Source organism: Cebidichthys violaceus, unplaced genomic scaffold, assembly GCF_023349555.1.
Source record: "Cebidichthys violaceus isolate CVI_PGR_0920_01 unplaced genomic scaffold, fCebVio1.0.p SCAF_32, whole genome shotgun sequence".
NCBI classification, from domain to species: domain Eukaryota; kingdom Metazoa; phylum Chordata; class Actinopteri; order Perciformes; family Stichaeidae; genus Cebidichthys; species Cebidichthys violaceus.
The window spans coordinates 2,450,086-2,468,415 of NW_027176506.1; the positions used below are offsets into that span (position 1 = coordinate 2,450,086).

The 18,330-nt window shown below is 43.2% G+C and overlaps 9 non-coding genes across 9 annotated transcripts; all 9 read left to right on the forward strand.

Moving 5' to 3' along the window:
• Positions 1–4,992: 4,992 nt before the first annotated feature.
• Positions 4,993–5,064, forward strand: trnap-ugg (transfer RNA proline (anticodon UGG)). The gene has a single exon. It is a non-coding gene; the product is annotated as a tRNA-Pro (tRNA).
• A 1,895-nt stretch (positions 5,065–6,959) lies between these two features.
• trnap-ugg (transfer RNA proline (anticodon UGG)) lies at positions 6,960–7,031 on the forward strand. Its single transcript has one exon. It is a non-coding gene; the product is annotated as a tRNA-Pro (tRNA).
• A 255-nt stretch (positions 7,032–7,286) lies between these two features.
• On the forward strand, positions 7,287–7,358 carry trnap-agg (transfer RNA proline (anticodon AGG)). The gene has a single exon. It is a non-coding gene; the product is annotated as a tRNA-Pro (tRNA).
• Positions 7,359–8,924: 1,566 nt separating this feature from the next.
• Positions 8,925–8,996, forward strand: trnap-cgg (transfer RNA proline (anticodon CGG)). Its single transcript has one exon. It is a non-coding gene; the product is annotated as a tRNA-Pro (tRNA).
• A 577-nt stretch (positions 8,997–9,573) lies between these two features.
• trnap-cgg (transfer RNA proline (anticodon CGG)) lies at positions 9,574–9,645 on the forward strand. The gene has a single exon. It is a non-coding gene; the product is annotated as a tRNA-Pro (tRNA).
• Positions 9,646–11,537: 1,892 nt separating this feature from the next.
• Positions 11,538–11,609, forward strand: trnap-cgg (transfer RNA proline (anticodon CGG)). The gene has a single exon. It is a non-coding gene; the product is annotated as a tRNA-Pro (tRNA).
• A 582-nt stretch (positions 11,610–12,191) lies between these two features.
• On the forward strand, positions 12,192–12,263 carry trnap-agg (transfer RNA proline (anticodon AGG)). Its single transcript has one exon. It is a non-coding gene; the product is annotated as a tRNA-Pro (tRNA).
• A 4,837-nt stretch (positions 12,264–17,100) lies between these two features.
• trnap-agg (transfer RNA proline (anticodon AGG)) lies at positions 17,101–17,172 on the forward strand. Its single transcript has one exon. It is a non-coding gene; the product is annotated as a tRNA-Pro (tRNA).
• Positions 17,173–18,084: 912 nt separating this feature from the next.
• On the forward strand, positions 18,085–18,156 carry trnap-ugg (transfer RNA proline (anticodon UGG)). Its single transcript has one exon. It is a non-coding gene; the product is annotated as a tRNA-Pro (tRNA).
• Positions 18,157–18,330: the final 174 nt, after the last annotated feature.

Genomic DNA, 18,330 nt, shown 5'->3' on the forward strand with positions numbered 1-18,330 from the left:
GGCGCCTCCCTAGGGAGGCGTTCCAGGCACGTGTCATGAAGGGAGCTCTGGAGGAGGACTCGGACGCAGAGTAGAGGTTCAGCGGACAATCCTTTATTTCCAACAAAAATACACAGGGAAATCCCTGGAAACAAAAAGTTATGGGCGTACTCGACCCATGTCGGGTGTTGGCTCCATGACGCAGGATTCTGGGCCACCAGGCACCGAAGGCAGGTTTCCAACTGTTGATTGAGGCACTCCGTCTGGCCGTTAGCCTCAGGATGGCACCCAGATGTGAGGCTAGCGGTGGCTCCGATGAGCTTATAGAACTCCTTCCAGAACCGGGAGACAAATTGGGGCCCACGATCCGACACAATGTCTTGGGGGAATCCGTGGATCCTAAACACATTGTTCATCATAATATCCGCCGTCTCTTTAGCTGACGGCAACTTGGGTAAGGCTAGAAAATGTGCCATTTTAGAGAATCTGTCTACCACGGTCAAAACCGTGGTGTTACCCTTGGAGATCGGGAGCCCCGTGACAAAGTCCATAGAGAATTCTGCCCACGGCCGGGACGGAATGGGCAGCGGCTGCATCAAGCCTGCACGGGTTCTGGAGGAGTTCTTGTTCCTGGCGCAGACGGAACATGCCTCAACGTACTCCCGGACCTCCGGCTCCATGGACGGCCACCAGAACCTCTGCGTGATGGCGAACATGGTCCAACGTACGCCCGGATTGCAGGTGAGCAAAGACGAGTGAGCCCAGTGGATCACCTGTGGGCGCAGATTAACGGGGACAAACAGACGATTATCTGGGCACCCACGAGGTGGAGGGGTCTCACCGTTAGCCTGCTTCACCTCGGTTTCTATAGGCCAGGTAACCGCTCCAACCACACAGTTAAGTGGAAGGATGGGTGAGAGTAACTGCTGTGACATGACTCACCAACAGGTTGGCCTTCACGGGGCAGGCGGTGATGAGGTGGCCATGTTCGCCACAGTAAAAGCACCTGCCCTCCTGATAGCGCCACTGCCGCTCCTCCTGAGAGAGCCGGGCCCTTCCCATCTGCATGGGTTCCTCTTCTCCTCCGGCGGGAGGTCGTGAACGTTGCTCAGGAGAGGTCCGACGTGATGCGGCGTGCCAGAGAGCCGCTGAAGAACCAGGTGCCGTGGCTGTCGACCTGGACCCGCGCTGCCGCCTCCGTTCCCGCAGCCGGTTGTCTGTGCGGATGGCGAGGGCGATGAGGGAATCGAGGTCCAGAGGGAGGTCCAATGGGACCAAGAGGTCCTGGATCGGATCTGAAAGTCCTTTCAGAAAAACATCGTATAGGGCCGTGGTGTTCCACCCGCTCTCCGTCACCAGGGTGCGAAAGCGAATGGCATAATCACAAACAGGCTCTCCTCCCTGTTTCATCCGGCTGAGCTCCCGAGCCCTTTCTTGGTCTGTCGCCACAGGGTCAAAGACGAGTTTCAGAGCGTCGGCAAACCTCTTAGGCGAAGCACAGATTGCCGAATTCCTGGCCCACTCAGCGGTGGCCCACGCCTTGGCCCTTCCCGTGAGATGAGACATCATGAAGGCGACCTTGGATCTTTCTGTGTGAAAGTGAAGAGGAGAGTGCTCAAAGTGCATTTCGCATTCAATAATGAATGACCTACTTTGTCCCATGATCCCAGAGTATCGTTCCGGGGGTGCCAGCCTGGTGCATGCGTCAGCATGTGTGGCTAGGGGGGAGGGCTCAGAAGGCGTGGGAGGTTGCTCGGGAGCAGCGGCTGGGTTCGTGGAGAGGAGGGTGAGGATCTGTTCCACCTGGGTGCTGAGAAGTCCCACCTGCGTGGTCATGGTGGCCTCAAACCCCTCCTGGCTTTGAGCTAGTACCCTGACTCCTCGATCGAGGCCAGCCACCAGATCCTCATGCTGCGCCAGCCTTGAGGCTTGAGTGCGCAGCGCTGCAGTCAGCTGGTCCTTCTCTGCCGAGTCCATTCTGGCCAGTGTGTACTGTCACGAAGGGAGCTCTGGAGGAGGACTCGGACGCAGAGTAGAGGTTCAGCGGACAATCGTTTATTTCCAACAAAAATACACAGGGAAATCCCTGGAAACAAAAAACTCCTCCAAAGAGGGAAGAACGGGAAAATGCTCTGGCTAAACTAATAGAGCTGGGCAATATTAACGGGAAGCCAACAAAAACCTCTCTTAGCAAGGAAAGAAGAAAATAACAAAGTAGAACTAAAAATGCTCTGATTTAACTCAAGAGCTGCAAAGTCAAAACGGCAAAAGCCAAACCAAAAATCTCTTCTCGAGGAAGGTATTAAACTACAAGTAAAATGCTCTGATTTAACTCGAAGAGCTGAATAGTCAAAAGACAAAATGCAAAACCAAAATCTCTCTCACCGAGGAAACAAGAAAATAATCAGTCACTAACAAAAAGGCTCTGAAATAATTCTAAGGGCTGTGAAGCAATAAACGGCACAAGGCCAACCAAGGACTCAATAACAAGGTTCGGGACAGACAAAACTATGACTTGGAATTGACACTAGCATAGGGCGGGTGTGCAAGACGAAAGGACATGACACACTGGCATAGGACAAGGGGAGACGCAGACTATAAGTACACATGAGGGAAGTGGGGGAACAGGTGGACACAATCAGGAATCAGGGAAGACAATCAGACTGGTGACACATGAGGAAGGGCAAGGAACCTGAAACGAGAGGAGAGTTAATTTCCAAAATAAAACAGGAAGTCACAAAACAAACGTGGAGACAGGACAAAAAACCTAGCTTGACATACAGGAGTGACAGCACGACCAGCTGGGAAGAGACCCCGAGGGAGGCCCAGGACCAGGTGGAGGGACTATATCTCCAAACTGGCCTGGGAGTGCCTCGGGATCCCCCAGTCAGAGCTGGCTGATGTGGCTCGGGAAAGAGAAGTTCGGGGTCTCCTGCTGGAGCTGTTGCCCCCCCGACCCGATCCTGGATAAGCGGTTGAAGATGAGATGAGATGAGATGAAAAAGGAGGGTTTGTAAGTCAGACATCAGATAGATGAGTAGATAGAATAGATTCATTAGCTCGTTGGTCTAGGGGTATGATTCTCGCTTAGTGTGGGAGAGATCGAGCCTCCAAATCCCGGCCGTGCTCAGATTTTGTTTGGATAATGTTGACTTTTAATTGACCGAGCCAAAAACATTGTACTTTATGAAGTGTTTGCTTCAAAATGTAGCCAATGTCGTGCCCGTACCACTGTAGTAGCGTTTGGTCAAAAATGTAGCTTTTTTGATGAACAACAAGCATTTTTTCTATGTGCCAAGACACACTGACTTAATTCACATGACTAACATTGGAGGATTTTGTCAGGTAGACATCAAACGATGTGTCATTTCAATGGCTCATTGGTCAAGGGGTATGTTACTCACTTTGGGTGCGAGAGGTCCTGGGTCCAAATCCCAGACGAGCCTAGAATTTCCGTTTGGCTAATGTTGACTGTTTAATTAAGCGAGCCAAAAACTTTGTACCTTAAGTAAATTTTCTTCAACAATTTAGCCAATGTCGTGCCCATACCAGTATGGTAGAGTCTTGGCAAAAGTGTAGCTGGTTCATCTTCTTAGCAGAACACCCAGCATCTTTTTATTACCAAGAGACAAAGACTTAATACACATGCCTAACAATAGAGAATTTCGTCAGTCAGACATCAAACCTTAAATGGATTTAATGGCTCGATGGTCTAGGGGTATGATTCTCGCTTTGGGTGCGAGAGGTCCCAGGTCCAAATCCCGCAAGAGCCCAGAATTAGTGTTTGGCTAATGTTGACTGTTTAATTAAGCGAGCCAAAAACTTTGTACCTTAAGAAAACATTTCTTCCACAATTTAGCCAATGTCGTACCCATACCAGTATGGTAGAGACTTAGTAAAAGTGTAGCTGGTTCGTCTTCTTAGCAGAACACCCAGCATTTTTTTTATTACCAAGAGACAAAGGCTTAACACACATGCCTAACAATAGAGAATTTCGTCAGGAAGACATCAAATGTTGAGGTGTTTTAATAGCTCGTTGGTGTAGGGGTTTGATTCTCGCTTTGGGTGCGAGAGGTCCCGTGTCCAATTCCCGGACGAGCCCATAAGTTGTGTTTGGCTAATGTTGACTGTTTAATTAACTGAGCCAAAAACTTTGTACCTTAAGTAAATTTTCTTCCACAATTTAGCCAATGTCGTGCCCATACCAGTATGGTAGAGTCTTGGAAAAAGTGTAGCTGGTTCGTCTTCTTTGCAGAACACCCAGCATTTTTTTTTTTACAAAGAGACAAAGACTTAACACACAAGCCTCACAATAGAGAATTTCGTCAGTCAGACATCAAACCTTAAATGGTTTTAATGGCTCGTTGGTCTAGGGGTATGATTCTCATTTTGGGTGCGAAAGGTCCCGGGTCCAAATCCCGGACGAGCCCAGAATTTCTGTTTGGCTAATGTTGACTGTTAAGTTAAGCGAGCCAAAAACTTTGTACCTTAACAAAACGTTTCTTCCACAATTTAGCCGATGTCGTGCCCATAACAGTATGGTAGAGTCTTGGCAAAAGTGTAGCTGGTTCATCTTCGTAGCAGAACACCCAGCATCTTTTTATTACCAAGAGACGAAGAATTAATACACATGCCTAACAATAGAGAATTTCGTCAGTCAGACATCAAACCGTAAATGGTTTTAATGGCTCGTTGGTCTAGGGGTATGATTCTTGCTTCGGGTGCGAGAGCTCCCAGGTCCAAATCCCGCAGGAGCCCAGAATTAGTGTTTGGCTAATGTTGACTGTTTAATTAAGCGAGCCAAAAACTTTGTACCTTAAGTAAATTTTCTTCAACAATTTAGCCAATGTCGTGCCCATACCAGTATGGTAGAGTCTTGGCAAAAGTGTAGCTGGTTCATCTTTTTAGCAGAACACCCAGCATCTTTTTATTACCAAGAGAAAAAGACTTAATACACATGCCTAACAATAGAGAATTTCGTCAGTCAGACATCAAACCTTAAATGGTTTTAATGGCTCGTTGGTCTAGGGGTATGATTCTCGCTTTGGGTGCGAGAGGTCCCGGGTCCAAATCCCGGATGAGCCTAGAATTTCTGTTTGGCTAATGTTGACTGTTAAATTAAGCGAGCCAAAAACTTTGTACCTTAAGAAAACGTTTCTTCCACAATTTAGCCAATGTCGTGCCCATACCAGTATGGTAGAGACTTAGTAAAAGTGTAGCTGGTTCGTCTTCTTAGCAGAACACCCAGCATTTTTTTTATTACCAAGAGACAAAGACTTAACACACATGCCTAACAATAGAGAATTTCGTCAGGAAGACAACAAACGTTAAGCAGTTTTAATGGCTCGTTGGTCTACGGGTATGATTCTCACTGTGTGTGCGAGAGATCCTGGGTCCAAATCCCGGACGAGCCCAGAATTTGTGTTTGGCTAATGTTGACTGTTTAATTGAACGCGTTAAAAACTTTGTACCTTAAGAAAAAGTTTCTTCCACAATTTAGCCGATGTCGTGCCCATACCAGTATGGTAGAGTCTTGGTAAAAGTGTAGCTGGTTCGTCTTCTGAGCAGAACAATCAGTTTTTTTTATTACCAAGAGACAAAGACTTAACACACATGCCTAACAATAGAGAAATTTCGTCAGGAAGACATCAAACGTCAAGCCCTTTTAATGGCTCGTTGGTCTAGGGATATGATTCTCGCTTAGGGTGTGAGAGGTCCCAGGTCCAATTCCCGGACGAGCCCAGAAGTTTTGTTTGGCTAATGTTGACTGTTAAATTAAGCGAGTCAAAAACTTTGTACCTTAAGAAAACGTTTCTTCCACAATTTAGCCGATGTCGTACCCATACCAGTATGGCAGAGTCTGGGCAAAAGTGTAGCTGGTTCGTCTTCTTAGCAGAACACCCAGCATTTTTTTATTACCAAGAGACAAATACTTAATACACATGCGTAACAATAGAGAATTTCGTCAGGAAGACAACAAATGTTGAGCAGTTTTAATGGTTTGTTGGTCTAGGGTTATGATTCTTGCTTTGGGTGCGAGAGGTCCCAGGTCCAAATCCCGGACGAGCCCAGAATTTGTGTTTGGCTAATGTTGACTGTTTAATTGAGCGAGCCAAAAACTTTGTACCTTAAGAAAACGTTTCTTCCACAATTTAGCCAATGTCGTGCCCATACCAGTATGGTAGAGACTTAGTAAAAGTGTAGCTGTTTCGTCTTCTTACCAGAACACTCAGTTTTTTTTATTACCAAGAGACAAATACCTAATACACATGCGTAACAATAGAGAATTTCGTCAGGAAGACAACAAATGTTGAGCAGTTTTAATGGTTTGTTGGTCTAGGGTTATGATTCTCGCCTTGGGTGCGAGTGGTCCAGCGTCCAACTCCCGGACGAGCCCAGAATTTGTGTTTGGCTAATGTTTCCTGCTTAATTGATTGCGTTAAAAACTTTGTACTTTAAGAAAACGTTTCTTCCACAATTTAGCCGATGACGTGCCCATACCAGTATGGTAGAGTCTTGGCAAAAGTGTAGCTGGTTCGTCTTCTTAGCAGAACACTCAGTTTTTTTTATTACCAAGAGACAAAGACTTAACACACATGCCTAACAATAGAGAATTTTGTCAGGAAGACATCAAACGTTAAGCAGTTTTAATGGCTTGTTGGTCTAGGGGTATGATTCTCACTTAGGGTGCGAGAAGTCCCGGGTCCAATTCCCGGATGAGCCCACAATTTGTGTTTGGCTAATGTTGACTGTTTAATTGAACGCGTTAAAAACTTTGTACCTTAAGAAAAAGTTTCTTCCACAATTTAGCCGATGTCGTGCCCATACCAGTATGGTAGAGTCTTGGTAAAAGTGTAGCTGGTTCGTCTTCTGAGCAGAACACTCAGTTTTTTTTATTACCAAGAGACAAAGACTTAACACACATGCCTAACAATAGAGAAATTTTGTCAGTAAGACATCAAACGTTAAGCCCTTTTAATGGCTCGTTGGTCTAGGGGTATGATTCTCGCTTTGGGTGCGAGAGGTCCTGGGTCCAAATCCCGGACGAGCCCAGAAGTTGTGTTTGGCTAATGTTGACTGTTAAATTAAGCGAGCCAAAAACTTTGCACCTTAAGAAAACGTTTCTTCCACAATTTAGCCAATGTCGTGCCCATACAAGTATGTTAGAATCTTGGTAAAAGTGTAGCTGGTTCGTCTTCTTACCAGAACACTCAGTTTTTTTTAATGCCAAGAGAAAAAGACTTAATACACATGCCTAACAATACAGAATTTCGTCAGGCAGACATCAAATGTTGAGGTGTTTTAATGGCTCGTTGGTCTAGGGGTATGATTCTCGCTTAGGGTGCGAGAGGTCCTGGGTCCAATTCCCGGACGAGCCCAGAAGTTGTGTTTGGCTAATGTTGACTGTTAAATTAAGCAAGTCAAAAACTTTGTACCTTAAGAAAACGTTTCTTCCACAATTTAGCCAATGTCGTACCCGTACCAGTATGGTAGAGTCTTGGCAAAAGTGTAGCTGGTTCGTCTTCTTAGCAGAACACCCAGCATTTTTTTATTACCAAGAGACAAATACCTAATACACATGCCTAACAATAAAGAATTTCGTCAGGCAGACATCAAATATTGAGGTGTTTCAATGGCTTGTTGGTCTAGGGGTATGATTCTCACTTAGGGTGCCAGAGGTCCCGGGTCCAATTCCAGGAGGAGCCCACAAGTTGTGTTTGGCTAATGTTGACTGTTAAATTAAGCGAGCCAAAAACTTTGTACCTTAAGAAAACTTTTCTTCCACAATTTAGCCAATGTCGTGCCCATACCAGTATAGTAGAGACTTAGTAAAAGTGTAGCTGGTTCGTCTTCTTAGCAGAACACCCAGCATTTTTTTTATTACCAAGAGACAAAGACTTAACACGCATGCCTAACAATAGAGAATTTTGTCAGTAAGACATAAAACGTTGAGCAGTTTTAATGTCTCGTTGGTCTAGTGGTTGATTGTTGCTTCAGGTGCCAGAGGTCCCGGGTCCAAATCGTGCAGGAGCCCAGAATTTGTGTTTGGCTAATGTTGACTGTTTAATTAAGCGAGCCAAAAACTTCGTACCTTAAGTAAATTTTCTTCAACAATTTAGCCAATGTCGTGCCCATACCAGTATGGTAGAGTCTTGGCAAAAGTGTAGCTGGTTCATCTTCTTAGCAGAACACCCAGCATGTTTTTATTACCAAGAGACAAAGACTTAATACACATGCCTAACAATAGAGAATTTCGTCAGTCAGTCATCAAACGTTGAGCACTTTTAATGGCTCGTTGGTCTAGGGTTATGATTCTCGCCTTGGGTGCGAGAGGTCCCGGGTCCAAATACCGGACGATCCCAGAATTTGTGTTTGGCTAATGTTTACTGTTTAATTGATCGCGTTAAAGACTTTGTACCTTAAGAAAAAGTTTCTTCCACAATTTAGCCGATGTCGTGCCCATACCAGTATGGTAGAGTCTTTGTAAAAGTGTAGCTCGTTCGTCTTCTTTGCAGAACACTCAGTTTTTTTTAATGCCAACAGAAAAAGACTTAATACACATGCCTAACAATAAAGAATTTTGTCAGGTAGACATCAAATATTGAGGTGTGTTAATGGCTCGTTGGTCTAGGGGTTTGATTCTTACTTCTTGTGCGAGAGGTCCTGGATCCAAATCCCCCAGGAGCCCAGAATTTGTGTTTGGCTAATGTTGACTGTTTAATTAGGCGAGACAAAAACTTTGTACCTGAAGTAAATTTTCTTCCACCATTTAGCCAATGTTGTGCCCATACCAGTATGGTAGAGACTTAGTAAAAGTGTAGCTGGTTTCGTCTTCTTAGCAGAACACCCAGCATTTTTTTAATACCAAGAGACAAATACTTAACACACATTCCTAACAATAGAGAATTTCTTTAGAAAGACATCAAACGTTAAAAGGTTTTAATGGCTCGTTGGTCTAGGGGTATGATTCTCGCTTCGGGTGCGAGAGGTCCCGGGTCCAAATCCCGGATGAGCCCAGAAGTTGTGTTTGGCTAATGTTGACTGTTAAGCGAGCCAAAAACTTTGTACCTTAAGAAAACGTTTCTTCCACAATTTAGCCAATGTCGTACCCATACCAGTATGGTAGAACCTTGGTAAAAGTGTAGCTGGTTCATCCTCTTAGCAGAACACCCAGCATCTTTTTATTACCAAGAGACAAAGACTTAATACACTTGCCTAACAATAGAGAATTTCGTCAGTCAGACATCAAACCTTAAATGGTTTTAATGGCTCGTTGGTCTAGGGGTATGATTCTGGCTTCGGGTGCGAGAGGTCCCGGGTCCAAATCCCGGACGAACCCAGAAGTTGTGTTTGGCTAATGTTGACTGTTAAGTTAAGCGAGCCAAAAACTTTGTACCTTAAGAAAACGTTTCTTCCACAATTTAGCCAATGTCGTGCCCATACCAGTATGGTAGAATCTTGGTAAAAGTGTAGCTGTTTCGTCTTCTTACAGAACACTCAGTTTTTTTTAATGCCAAGAGAAAAAGACTTAATACACATGCCTAACAATAAAGAATTTCGTCAGGAAGACATCAAACGTTAAGCAGTTTTAATGGCTCGTTGGTCTAGGGGTATGATTCTCGCTTCGGGTGCGAGGGGTCCCGGGTCCAAATCCCGGACGAGCCCAGAATTTGTGTTTGGCTAATGTTGACTGTTCAATTAAGCGAGCCAAAAACTTTGTACATTAAGAAAATATTTCTTCCACAATTTAGCCAATGTCGTGCCCATACCAGTATGGTAGTCTTGGCAAAAGTGTAGCTGGTTCGTCTTCTTAGCAGAACACCCAGCATTTTTTTATTACCACGATAAAAAGACTTAACACACATGCCTAACAATAGAGAATTTCGTCAGGAAGACATCAAACGTTGAGAAGTTTCAATGGCTCGTTGGTCTAGGGGTATGATTCTTACTTCTTGTGCGAGAGGTCCTGGATCCAAATCCCCCAGGAGCCCAGAATTTGTGTTTGGCTAATGTTTACTGTTTAAATGATCGCGTTAAAAACTTTGTACCTTAACAAAACGTTTCTTCCACAAATTAGCAGATGTCGTGCCCATACCAGTATGGTAGAGTCTTGTTAAAAGTGTAGCTGGTTCGTCTTCTTAGCAGAACACCCAGCATTTTTTTAATTACCAAGAGACAAATACCTAATACACATGCGTAACAATAGAGAATTTCGTCAGGAAGACAACAAATGTTGAGCAGATTTAATGGTTTGTTGGTCTAGGGTTATGATTCTCGCCTTGGGTGCGAGTGGTCCAGGGTCCAACTCCCGGACGAGCCCAGAATTTGTGCTTGGCTAATGTTTACTGTTTAATTGAGCGCGTTAAAAACTTTGTACCTTAAGAAAACGTTTCTTCCACAATTTAGCCGATGTCGTGCCCATACCAGTATGGTAGAATCTTGGTAAAAGTGTAGCTGTTTCGTCTTCTTACCAGAACACTCATGTTTTTTTTAATGCCAAGAGAAAAAGGCTTAATACACATGCCTAACAATAGAGAATTTTGTCAGGAAGACAACAAATGTTGAGCAGTTTTAATGGCTTCTTGGTCTAGGGTTATGATTCTCGCCTTGGGTGCGAGTCGTCCAGGGTCCAACTCCCGGACGAGCCCAGAATTTGTGTTTGGCTAATGTTTACTGTTTAATTAAGCGAGCCAAAAACTTTGTACCTTAAGTAAATTTTCTTCAACAATTTAGCCAATGTCGTGCCCATACCAGTATGGTAGAGTCTTGGCAAAAGTGTAGCTGGTTCATCTTCTTAGCAGAACACCCAGCATGTTTTTATTACCAAGAGACAAAGACTTAATACACATGCCTAACAATAGAGAATTTCGTCAGTCAGACATCAAACCTTAAATGGTTTTAATGGCTCGTTGTCTAGGGCTATGAATCTCGCTTCGGGTGCGAGCGGTCCGGGGTCCAATTCCTGGAAGAGCCCAGAAGTTGTTTTTCGCTATTGTTGACTGTTAAATTAAGCGAGCTAAAAACTTTGTACCTTAAGAAAACGTTTCTTTCACAATTTAGCCGATGTCGTGCCCATACCAGTATGGTAGAGTCTTGGCAAAAGTGTAGCTGGTTCGTCTTCTTTGTAGAACACCCAGCATTTTTTTATTACCAAGAGACAAATACTTAATACACATGCATAACAATAGAGAATTTCGTCAGGAAGACATCAAACGTTGAGCAGTTTTAATGGCTCGTTGGTCTAGGGTTATGATTCTCGCCTTGGGTGCGAGAGGTCCCGGGTCCAAATACCGGACGATCCCAGAATATGTGTTTGGCTAATGTTGACTGTTTAATTAAGCGAGCCAAAAACTTTGTACCTTAAGTAAATTTTCTTCAACAATTTAGCCAATGTCGTGCCCATACCAGTATGGTAGAGTCTTGGCAAAAATGTAGCTGGTTCATCTTCTTAGCAGAACACCCAGCATCTTTTTATTACCAAGAGACAAAGACTTAATACACATGCCTAACAATAGAGAATTTCGTCAGTCAGACATCAAACCTTAAATGGTTTTAATGGCTCGTTGGTCTAGGGGTATGATTCTCGCTTCGGGTGCGAAAGGTCCCGGGTCCAAATCCCGGACGAGCCCAGAAGTTGTGTTTGGCTAATGTTGACTGTTAAATTAAGCGAGCCAAAAACTTTGTACCTTAAGAAAATGTTTCTTCCACAATTTAGCCAATGTCGTGCCCATACCAGTATGGTAGAATCTTGGTAAAAGTGTAGCTGTTTCGTCTTCTTACCAGAACACTCAGTTTTTTTTAATGCCAAGAGAAAAAGACTTAATTCACATGCCTAACAATAAAGAATTTCGTCAGGCAGACATCAAATGTTGAGGTGTTTTAATGGCTCGTTGGTCTAGGGGTTTGATTCTCGCTTAGAGTGCGAGAGGTCCCGCGTCCAATTCCCGGACGAGCCCTGAATTTGTGTTTGGCTAATGTTGACTGTTTAATTGAACGCGTTAAAAACTTTGGACCTTAAGAAAAAGTTTCTTCCACAATTTAGCCGATGTCGTGCCCATACCAGTATGGTAGAGAGTTAGTAAAAGTGTAGCTGGTTTGTCTTCTTAGCAGAACACTCAGTTTTTTTTAATGCCAAGAGAAAAAGACTTAATACACATGCCTAACAATAAAGAATTTCGTCAGGAAGACATCAACTTTTGAGGTGTTTTATTGGCTCGTTGGTCTAGGGGTATGATTCTCGCTTAGGGTGCGAGAGGTCCCGGGTCCAACTCCCGGACGAGCCCAGAATTTGTGTTTGGCTAATGTTGACTGTTAAATTAAGCGAGCCAAAAGCTTTGTACCTTAAGAAAACATTTCTTCCACAATTTAGCCAATGTCGTTCCCATACCAGTATGGTAGAGTCTTGGTAAAATTGTAGCTGGTTCGTCTTGTTAGCAGAACACCCAGCATTTTTTTTATTACCAAGAGAAAAAGACTTAACGCACATGCCTAACAATAGAGAATTTCGTCAGGAAGACATCAAACGTTAAGCAGTTTTAATGGCTCGTTGGTCTAGGGGTATAATTCTCGCTTCAGGTGCGAGGGGTCCCGGGTCCAAATCCCGGACGAGCCCAGAATTTGTGTTTGGCTAATGTTGACTGTTCAATTAAGCGAGCCAAAAACTTTGTACATTAAGAAAATATTTCTTCCACAATTTAGCCAATGTCGTGCCCATACCAGTATAGTAGAGACTTAGTAAAAGTGTAGCTGGTTCGTCTTCTTAGCAGAACACCCATCATTTTTTTTATTACCAAGAGACAAAGACTTAACACGCATGCCTAACAATAGAGAATTTCGTCAGTAAGACATAAAACGTTGAGCAGTTTTAATGGCTCGTTGGTCTAGGGGTTGATTGTTGCTTCAGGTGCCAGAGGTCCAGGGTCCAAATCCCGCAGGAGCCCATAATTTGTGTTTGGCTAATGTTGACTGTTTAATTAAGCGAGCCAAAAACTTTGTACCTTAAGTAAATTTTCTTCCACAATTTAGCCAATGTCGTGCCCATACCAGTATGGTAGAATCTTGGTAAAAGTGTAGCTGTTTCGTCTTCTTACCAGAACACTCAGTTTTTTTTAATGCCAAGACAAAAAGACTTAATACACATGCCTAACAATAGAGAATTTCGTCAGGAAGACAACAAATGTTGAGCAGTTTTAATGGCTTCTTGGTCTAGGGTTATGATTCTCACCTTGGGTGCGATTCGTCCAGGGTCCAACTCCCGGACGAGCCCAGAATTTGTGTTTGGCTAATGTTTACTGTTTAATTGAGCGCGTTAAAAACTTTGTACCTTAAGAAAACGTTTCTTCCACAATTTAGCCGATGTCGTGCCCATACCAGTATGGTAGAGTCTTGGTAAAAGTGTAGCTCGTTCGTCTTCTTTGCAGAACACTCAGTTTTTTTTAATGCCAAGAGAAAAAGACTTAATACACATGCCTAACAATAAAGAATTTCGTCAGGCAGACATCAAATAGTGAGGTGTTTTAATGGCTCGTTGGTCTAGGGGTATGATTCTCGCTTAGGGTGCGAGAGGTCCGGGGTCCAATTCCCGGACGAGCCCACAAGTTGTGTTTGGCTAATGTTGACTGTTTAATTAAGCGAGCCAAAAACTTTGTACCTTAAGTAAATTTTCTTCAACAATTTAGCCAATGTCGTGCCCATACCAGTATGGTAGAGTCTTGGCAAAAGTGTAGCTGGTTCATCTTCTTAGCAGAACACCCAGCATGTTTTTATTACCAAGAGACAAAGACTTAATACACATGCCTAACAATAGAGAATTTCGTCAGGAAGACATCAAATGTTGAGCAGTTTTAATGGCTCGTTGGTCTAGGGTTATGATTCTCGCTTCGGGTGAGAGAGGTCCTGGGTCTAAATCCCTAATGAGCCCAGAATTTGTGTTCGGCTAATGTTGACTGTTCAATTAAGCGAGCCAAAAACTTTGTACATTAAGAAAATGTTTCTTCCACAATTTAGCCAATGTCGTGCCCTTCCGGTATGGTAGTCTTGGCAAAAGTGTAGCTGGTTCGTCTTCTTAGCAGAACACCTAGCATTTTTTTATTACCAAGAGAAAAAGACTTAACACACATGCGTAACAATAGAGAATTTCGTCAAGAAGACATCAAACGTTGAGAAGTTTCAATGGCTCGTTGGTCTAGGGGTATGATTCTTCCTTCTTGTGCGAGAGGTCCTGGATCCAAATCCCCCAGGAGCCCAGAATTTGTGTTTGGCTATTGTTGACTGTTTATTTGAACGCGTTGAAAACTTTGTACCTTAAGAAAAAGTTTCTTCCACAATTTAGCCGATGTCGTGCCCATACCAGTATGGTAGAGTCTTGGTAAAAGTGTAGCTGGTTTGTCTTCTGAGCAGAACACTCAGTTTTTTTTATTACAAAGAGACAAAGACTTAACAAACATGCCTAACAATAGAGAAATTTCGTCAGGAAGACATCAAACGTCAGGCCCTTTTAATGGCTCGTTGGTCTAGGGGTATGATTGTCGCTTAGGGTTGCGAGAGGTCCCGGGTCCAATTCCCGGACGAGCCCAGTAGTTGTGTTTGGCTAATGTTGACTGTTAAATTAAGCGAGTCAAAAACTTTGTACCTTAAGAAAACGTTTCTTCCACAATTTAGCCAATGTCGTACCCATACCAGTATGGCAGAGTCTTGGCAAAAGTGTAGCTGGTTCGTCTTCTTAGCAGAACACCCAGCATCTTTTTATTACCAAGAGACAAAGACTTAATACACATGCCTAACAATAGAGAATTTCGTCAGTCAGACATCAAACGTTAAGCAGTTTTAATGGCTCGTTGGTCTACGGGTGTGATTCTCACTGTGTGTGCGAGAGGTTCTGGGTCCAAATCCCGGACGAGCCCAGAATTTGTGTTTGGCTAATGTTGACTGTTTAATTGAGCGAGCCAAAAACTTTGTACCTTAAGAAAACGTTTCTTCCACAATTTAGCCAATGTCGTGCCCATACCAGTATGGTAGAATCTTGGTAAAAGTGTAGCTGTTTCGTCTTCTTACCAGAACACTCAGTTTTTTTTATTACCAAGAGACAAATACCTAATACACATGCCTAACAATAGAGAATTTCGTCAGGAAGACATCAAACGTTAAGCAGTTTTAATGGCTCGTTGGTCTAGGGGTATAATTCTCGCTTCGGGTGCGAGGGGTCCCGGGTCCAAATCCCGGACGAGCCCAGAATTTGTGTTTGGCTAATGTTGACTGTTCAATTAAGCGAGCCAAAAACTTTGTACATTAAGAAAATATTTCTTCCACAATTTAGCCAATGTCGTGCCCATACCAGTATGGTAGTCTTGGCAAAAGTGTAGCTGGTTCGTCTTCTTAGCAGAACACTCAGCATTTTTTTATTACCACGATAAAAAGACTTAACACACATGCCTAACAATAGAGAATTTCGTCAGGAAGACATCAAACATTGAGAAGTTTCAATGGCTCGTTGGTCTAGGGGTATGATTCTTACTTCTTGTGCGAGAGGTCCTGGATCCAAATCCCCCAGGAGCCCAGAATTTGTGTTTGGCTAATGTTTACTGTTTAAATGATCGCGTTAAAAACTTTGTACCTTAACAAAACGTTTCTTCCACAAATTAGCAGATGTCGTGCCCATACCAGTATGGTAGAGTCTTGTTAAAAGTGTAGCTGGTTCGTCTTCTTAGCAGAACACCCAGCATTTTTTTAATTACCAAGAGACAAATACCTAATACACATGCGTAACAATAGAGAATTTCGTCAGGAAGACAACAAATGTTGAGCAGATTTAATGGTTTGTTGGTCTAGGGTTATGATTCTCGCCTTGGGTGCGGGTGGTCCAGGGTCCAACTCCCGGACGAGCCCAGAATTTGTGCTTGGCTAATGTTTACTGTTTAATTGAACGCGTTAAAAACTTTGTACCTTAAGAAAACGTTTCTTCCACAATTTAGCCGATGTCGTGCCCATACCAGTATGGTAGAGTCTTGGTAAAAGTGTAGCTCGTTCGTCTTCTTTGCAGAACACTCAGTTTTTTTTAATGCCAAGAGAAAAAAACTTAATACACATGCCTAACAATAAAGAATTTCGTCAATCAGACATCAAATATTGAGGTGTTTCAATGGCTCGTTGGTCTAGGGGAATGATTCTCGCTTAGGGTGCGAGAGGTCCTGGGTCCAATTCCCAAACAAGCCCACAAGTTGTGTTTGGCTAAAGTTGACTGTTAAATTAAGCGAGCCAAAAACTTTGTACCTTAAGAAAACTTTAATTCCACAATTTAGCCAATGTCGTTCCCATACCAGTATAGTAGAGACTTAGTAAAAGTGTAGCTGGTTCGTCTTCTTAGCAGAACACCCATCATTTTTTTTATTACCAAGAGACAAAGACTTAACACGCATGCCTAACAATAGAGAATTTCGTCAGTAAGACATAAAACGTTGAGCAGTTTTAATGGCTCGTTGGTCTAGGGGTTGATTGTTGCTTCAGGTGCCAGAGGTCCAGGGTCCAAATCCCACAGGAGCCCATAATTTGTGTTTGGCTAATGTTGACTGTTTAATTAAGCGAGCCAAAAACTTTGTACCTTAAGTAAATTTTCTTCCACAATTTAGCCAATGTCGTGCCCATACCAGTATGGTAGAATCTTGGTAAAAGTGTAGCTGTTTCGTCTTCTTACCAGAACACTCAGTTTTTTTTAATGCCAAGACAAAAAGACTTAATACACATGCCTAACAATAGAGAATTTCGTCAGGAAGACAACAAATGTTGAGCAGTTTTAATGGCTTCTTGGTCTAGGGTTATGATTCTCACCTTGGGTGCGAGTCGTCCAGGGTCCAACTCCCGGACGAGCCCAGAATTTGTGTTTGGCTAATGTTTACTGTTTAATTGAGCGCGTTAAAAACTTTGTACCTTAAGAAAACGTTTCTTCCACAATTTAGCCGATGTCGTGCCCATACCAGTATGGTAGAGTCTTGGTAAAAGTGTAGCTCGTTCGTCTTCTTTGCAGAACACTCAGTTTTTTTTAATGCCAAGAGAAAAAGACTTAATACACATGCCTAACAATAAAGAATTTCGTCAGGCAGACATCAAATAGTGAGGTGTTTTAATGGCTCGTTGGTCTAGGGGTATGATTCTCGCTTAGGGTGCGAGAGGTCCCGGGTCCAATTCCCGGACGAGCCCACAAGTTGTGTTTGGCTAATGTTGACTGTTTAATTAAGCGAGCCAAAAACTTTGTACCTTAAGTAAATTTTCTTCAACAATTTAGCCAATGTCGTGCCCATACCAGTATGGTAGAGTCTTGGCAAAAGTGTAGCTGGTTCATCTTCTTAGCAGAACACCCAGCATGTTTTTATTACCAAGAGACAAAGACTTAACACACATGCCTAACAATAGAGAATTTCGTCAGGAAGACATCAAACGTTGAGAAGTTTCAATGGCTCGTTGGTCTAGGGGTATGATTCTTCCTTCTTGTGCGAGAGGTCCTGGATCCAAATCCCCCAGGAGCCCAGAATTTGTGTTTGGCTATTGTTGACTGTTTAATTGAACGCGTTAAAAACTTTGTACCTTAAGAAAAAGTTTCTTCCACAATTTAGCCGATGTCGTGCCCATACCAGTATGGTAGAGTCTTGGTAAAAGTGTAGCTGGTTTGTCTTCTGAGCAGAACACTCAGTTTTTTTTATTACAAAGAGACAAAGACTTAACAAACATGCCTAACAATAGAGAAATTTCGTCAGGAAGACATCAAACGTCAGGCCCTTTTAATGGCTCGTTGGTCTAGGGGTATGATTGTCGCTTAGGGTTGCGAGAGGTCCCGGGTCCAATTCCCGGACGAGCCCAGTAGTTGTGTTTGGCTAATGTTGACTGTTAACTTAAGCGAGTCAAAAACTTTGTACCTTAAGAAAACGTTTCTTCCACAATTTAGCCAATGTCGTACCCATACCAGTATGGCAGAGTCTTGGCAAAAGTGTAGCTGGTTCGTCTTCTTAGCAGAACACCCAGCATCTTTTTATTACCAAGAGACAAAGACTTAATACACATGCCTAACAATAGAGAATTTCGTCAGTCAGACATCAAACCTTAAATGGTTTGAATGGCTCGTTGGTCTAGGGGTATGATTCTCGCTTTGGGTGCGAGAGGTCCTGGGTCCAAATCCCGGACGAGCCCAGAATTTCTGTATGGCTAATGTTGACTGTTTAATTGAGCGAGCCAAAAACTTTGTACCTTAAGAAAACGTTTCTTCCACAATTTAGCCAATGTCGTGCCCATACCAGAATGGTAGAATCTTGGTAAAAGTGTAGCTGTTTCGTCTTCTTACCAGAACACTCAGTTTTTTTTATT